This window comes from Oncorhynchus clarkii, chromosome 13 (assembly GCF_045791955.1).
Source record: "Oncorhynchus clarkii lewisi isolate Uvic-CL-2024 chromosome 13, UVic_Ocla_1.0, whole genome shotgun sequence".
NCBI classification, from domain to species: domain Eukaryota; kingdom Metazoa; phylum Chordata; class Actinopteri; order Salmoniformes; family Salmonidae; genus Oncorhynchus; species Oncorhynchus clarkii.
In genome coordinates, this window is record NC_092159.1 from 14216284 (window position 1) to 14222185 (window position 5902).

Below are 5902 nucleotides of genomic sequence, written 5' to 3' on the forward strand. Positions count from 1 at the left end.
ATTGTATCCATCTTAACTTCTGTCTGTAGTCCATTTTGTGTCTACTTGTGTAGCTACTGTCCTCCATTGTGGCTCATTCAGTTCCTGTTGCTTGATAATAAAACTACTCTGGCTATTGTCCATTTTGTGTCTACTGACCCTACTACTCCATGGGCTGCCATTGCATGTCTACTGTGTCTCCTGCTGCTCTTTCAGTGCCAGATCCTGTTGCTTGATGGCCTCCTGGGCCTCCAGTTGCATCTTCTCCAGTTTCTCCAGGGTGACTGATTTCAGAGGCATCAGCTTGGGTTTACACAGCACCATGGTGGGGACATCCTCCATGGACAACTGCCCTTTGGATGGTAGCATAACCAAGAGTGAGAAGTTACAGGCTTGTCTTCTAGTTATCAGAATGCATCCAGGAAATAAGACAAACCCAGGTTTCCTGCATGCCACAAGCCTAGGAATGAACCAACTCGTACACTTACCAAGACTGTCTTAATAGAATAGACTCAATACTATGATCAATATAATCAACATGGTATACTCTTGTAGCACTGTGCAGTTTTTCTCTGAACATACTGTAGTTAAGTTTTCAGGTAAAGAGAAAACGAATCTGGTGGGCTACGCGTAGGTGTATATTTTGGGGTCAGTGACCGGTTTCAACAGTAGATAGCAGAGAGGTATTTCAGTAGGAGTAAAAACCTGAAGGAACATAACATCGGTCGGCACACACTTGGCAGTGTTTCGAGGTGTTCCTTCTACTGAAAGGAATGTGTTTACGGTATTTTAGAGCATCTAACGTCACTGCAGAAGTGAAGGGGTGGCTGTGTTGAGTTGCATGATAGACGAAATTGCTCATTTATACCACAGACTTTATTGATAATGGTCGTTACTCACCTTGTTTGGGCAACACTTCTCTGAACATCGATTTGACTTCAGGCATTATGTATTGGTAGGTCCAGCTGAAATAAAAGCATGAATAATTATAGTTGGCATCTGGCAAAATGTTAAGGCACGATAAGATGGCTAGCAACTGTTGTTGAGCTTAGTTAGCTACTACACGATTTATTTAGTCACTGATGATGATTCAAAACATATTTATTCATCCTTCTTCAGTCATATAGGTACGTGATGTTATCGTCACGAAATTGGCCATAACCATAACATTACCTCAGGGTGATGGGTTGCCAAGCCAAACAAACCAATGTTTGTTCCTTTCCGGGATTGTCAGCTGGCTTTTTCTTCTACGATTTTACGACCCGGTTTAGAAACAGTGCATCGCATTGTAGCCATCTGGTGGGCAGAGTTGGAAGTTTATATTGAGTTCATAAAATCAAAAAAAAAAAAAAAAACACTACACATCATATAAATGTGATAAAAACAGAAATCACGAATTTTCTTTACATAATTTTATTTAAACATATCCTATCTAGCCTAGAGAGAAAATAAGGAGTGAGAAGATATGTAGAGGTAGGCAGTGCAGGGCTGCCAACTTTTAAAGAAAGCTTGGAGTGGGATTTGCTATGCGAGTTGCATTGCCTCCTGGCACAACCCCAAGATGGGGTCCTCCACCAGTAAAATGTTAGTTTTAAAGCAAATTTCCTGGAATTCTACATATTTTGACATGGCTTAGGCCAATTGGGGAGAGGGGGGATAAGAAAATAAAAACCACAGGAGGCTTTGAACATGAAACGAGCTCTCAGAATTCAACGACATTGTTACTTTGACATTTAAAGTATGCAAATATTTTTTTGTAAACATGTTTTTTAAGTAATTTGACACTTTGTTCAGACAATAATGAAATGAGATAAGGAGACAGGCAAATGCTAGAAACAATGGGAAGGTTGGAAGTAGGGATTGATCCCTGTTCTCGGGTGGAAAGTTGTATGTGACATGTGCCAAGGACATGTACCACTACACCAAGGCTCTCCACAGGAAATGTTAATATTAACGATTCATGACAGTGGGTAACCAAATTATAGATTGCACTCTCCTTGTCCATAGACTGCTTTCAAGGTAAGGACACAAACATTTGTATTTTGTAATTTGGGTGAACTCTCTTTAAAATCAGGCTGGAAGAAAATGTAATTTGCTCTCCAAGAGGGTTGGCCACCCCTGACCCTGTATATTTTCCAAGTGCTAGGTGTTTGAAAATGTTGTTGTTATAACAATACATTTTTCAAGATCACCCAACCTTCAAGAAAAATCGAATAATTATCAATATTCAGGTGGTTTATGCCTACTAGTTGAATATCAGTGGCATCATCTTACTCTACATAGACAAAACTATTGTCTATGTACAGTAAGATGATGCCAAGGATCTTCAACTCGTATGCGTAAATTAATTTGATATGATGCGTTTATGAGTTGTGAGACCCCCTACCATCTCTGCCTAGCATGCACACCAGTGGCGGATTTAGGCATAGGCGACATGGGCAGCCGCCCAGGGCAGCATCTTGCCGGGGGCGGCATGGGGAGCCCACACACAATATATATATATATATATGAATTTAAAAAACACAAAGAAACAACAAATATTCAGAATGGTGACATTTGCGAGATGGTTTTCTATCACTCATTTGCACGTCATGTCAATGATATCATGTCACCGTGTGGGACTGTGGGTCAATTAACCTTGTCGGAGTGGGCGCCCTGATTCTAGTTTGTGAGCTAGGCAGGCCTCACACTCAGAAGTATGAGATGGGGAGTGGGACGGGGGTAGGTTGACCTCAGGTCTCCCCACCGGAAGCCAGAGGTAGGGGGAGCGGGGAATCTATCAAATAGCGCACATCTAACTTAGTACAGTACTAATGCAATTAGTAATGCAATTAGTTGTGCAATTTAGTGGTGTGTGTTTCTTGTTTGAAGTTCAATAGTGTAATAATCAGGTTCTATTCTCTATAAGTGTGTTATTCTCTTTGTGTATTTGTGTGATATAGGATTGGTGCAATTTAGTTTTATTTGTGTGTTTTTGTTAGCAATAGGGTAATAGTTTAATAATTAAATTATATATATATTTTTTATTTATAAACTACAATTTGTTTTTATTTGTCTTTGTTACTTATTTTTATATTTATGAGTCTTTTTATTTATGTTGTTCCAAATGTCTGAATAAAAATGACAAGTGAACACAGGGGTTCGCCCAGGGAGCCATACAACAAGTTAGCACAGGGGTTCACCCAGGGAGCCATACAACAAGTTAGCACAGGGGTTCGCCCAGGGAGCCATACAACAAGTTAGCACAGGGGTTCGCCCAGGGAGCCATACAACAAGTTAGCACAGGGGTTCGCCCAGGGAGCCATACAACAAGTTAGCACAGGGGTTCGCCCAGGGAGCCATACAACAAGTTAGCACAGGGGTTCGCCCAGGGAGCCATACAACAAGTTAGCACAGGGGTTCGCCCAGGGAGCCATACAACAAGTTAGCACAGGGGTTCGCCCAGGGAGCAATACAACAAGTTAGCACAGGGGTTCGCCCAGGGAGCCATACAACAAGTTAGCACAGGGGTTCGCCCAGGGAGCCATACAACAAGTTAGCACAGGGGTTCGCCCAGGGAGCCATACAACAAGTTAGCACAGGGGTAGTGAACACAGGGGTTCGCCCAGGGAGCCATACAACAAGTTAGCACAGGGGTTCGCCCAGGGAGCCATACAACAAGTTAGCACAGGGGTTCGCCCAGGGAGCCATACAACAAGTTAGCACAGGGGTTCGCCCAGGGAGCCATACAACAAGTTAGCACAGGGGTTCGCCCAGGGAGCCATACAACAAGTTAGCACAGGGGTTCGCCCAGGGAGCCATACAACAAGTTAGCACAGGGGTTCGCCCAGGGAGCCATACAACAAGTTAGCACAGGGGTTCGCCCAGGGAGCCATACAACAAGTTAGCACAGGGGTTCGCCCAGGGAGCCATACAACAAGTTAGCACAGGAGTTCGCCCAGGGAGCCATACAACAAGTTAGCACAGGGGTTCGCCCAGGGAGCCATACAACAAGTTAGCACAGGGGTTCGCCCAGGGAGCCATACAACAAGTTAGCACAGGGGTTCGCCCAGGGAGCCATACAACAAGTTAGCACAGGGGTTCGCCCAGGGAGCCATACAACAAGTTAGCACAGGGGTTCGCCCAGGGAGCCATACAACAAGTTAGCACAGGGGTTCGCCCAGGGAGCCATACAACAAGTTAGCACAGGGGTTCGCCCAGGGAGCCATACAACAAGTTAGCACAGGGGTTCGCCCAGGGAGCCATACAACAAGTTAGCACAGGGGTTCGCCCAGGGAGCCATACAACAAGTTAGCACAGGGGTTCGCCCAGGGAGCCATACAAGCTAGAACCGCCACACAATTCTACAGTGTCAACAATGATATTGATTCCTAGAGCATTTAATATCCAATGCTTATTTGTCTGACGTATTCAACACTGTTCATGACCGGCTGAAAAAATACAGAGCCTCATATCATTTGCACACACTGTATATAGACTTTCTTTTTTTTCTATGTGTTATTGACTGTACGCTTGTTTATCCTATGTGTAACTCTGTGTTGTTGTTTGTGTCGCACTGCTTTGCTTTATCTTGGCCAGGTCGCAGTTGTAAATGAGAACTTGTTCTCAACTGGCTTACCTGGTTAAATAAAGGTGAAATAGAATAAAAATTCTAATAAAAAAATATTTTTCAAAGACACAGGTCAGCATATCAGATTTCACTTACTTAAATTCACTTACTTAAATTCACTAGCAAAATTGGGAAGGAGCTGAATAATAAAAGACGTGTGGGGAATAACAGTAGTGTTCTTGCTGAAAATTTAGCCCAATGTTAAGAATGAGAATTGATCCACTGATTAGACTAAATAAAGTAAATAGATAATACAATCTCCTGAAAATCACATAAATCTACCCCTTCGCCAAAACCAAATAATTGTTCTATTGTTTTGTCCCCCCTCTTGAATCAAACGTAGTGTTGGGTTCACAATCTGTTTGACCAAATTATTTGTTATAGTTACCAATTAGGTCACAATGCCAAACTTCCCTACTAAAACTGTGTGGGTCTGTCTGCTGCCTGTTCGTTGTCACAACCTAAATGCCAATCACCAAACGAGGGGACTAATGCAAACGTGGAGGAAATCGACATTAGTACATGCTGTCTAAAATCTGGATTCTGCAATAGGGAAGGCAGTAACAGCAAGCACATTTTGTTGACGACATTGTACATAAAACGGCGCGCTACCGTTGTGCACACACCTCAGCACAGAACGTGGTCTCTCTTTCTATTTAGCGCCACTCAAATCTTGAGGGGCGTTTCTTTAAAACATGCTTCCAATCCCCTTGATCTCTTACATAATTAGGCCAATCATATGCTTCAATGTGCCGCTGTTCACAGTGCTGTGGCAAGACAAGGCTCTGCTCGTGATGTTACATTGCAGGCGCAGATGCCCTGATTTCAAAACGATTTGGAGCACAGTTGAAAAGTGAACGCGCTGTCTATACAATTGAATAATTAGACAAATAAAATCAGTACTTTTCAATGCGTGTGATATAAAAGCTGTGCCGTGAGAACAGGGTCAAATGCGTGTCTCACCGCCAATGCGTGAGAGTTGGCAGCTCGGGTCGTGGCTAAAATAGATGCTCATGGAGCAGACCTAATCCAACCTCTTCGGGTGTGCATTATTATTCTAACTGACTGTTTGAATACGAATATAAACGAATTTATACTAAACCCTACGAGCAATATATGCTTGCTTCAAACATTCAATTTCACTCCCAGGAAAAAGCTTTGAGTTATATTCCGGGTTTTTCTGACTTTTACACTTTTATGATGACAATAAATATGCCAGGTAGCTAAATTACACATTTTCACCACTTTCACTTACACTCACCCAAACACCTTTTTCTGTTCAAGTAAGTCTCGTGATACATTGGTAATGCGTGC

The 5902-nt window shown here is 42.8% G+C and overlaps 1 long non-coding RNA gene across 1 annotated transcript; it reads right to left on the reverse strand.

The window, feature by feature from the left end:
- Positions 1-90: 90 nt before the first annotated feature.
- LOC139424444 (uncharacterized) lies at positions 91-1261 on the reverse strand. Its single transcript, XR_011635940.1, has 3 exons — positions 1153-1261; positions 880-944; positions 91-327 (listed from the first exon to the last, which is right to left on the reverse strand). It is a non-coding gene; the product is annotated as an uncharacterized lncRNA (long non-coding RNA).
- Positions 1262-5902: the final 4641 nt, after the last annotated feature.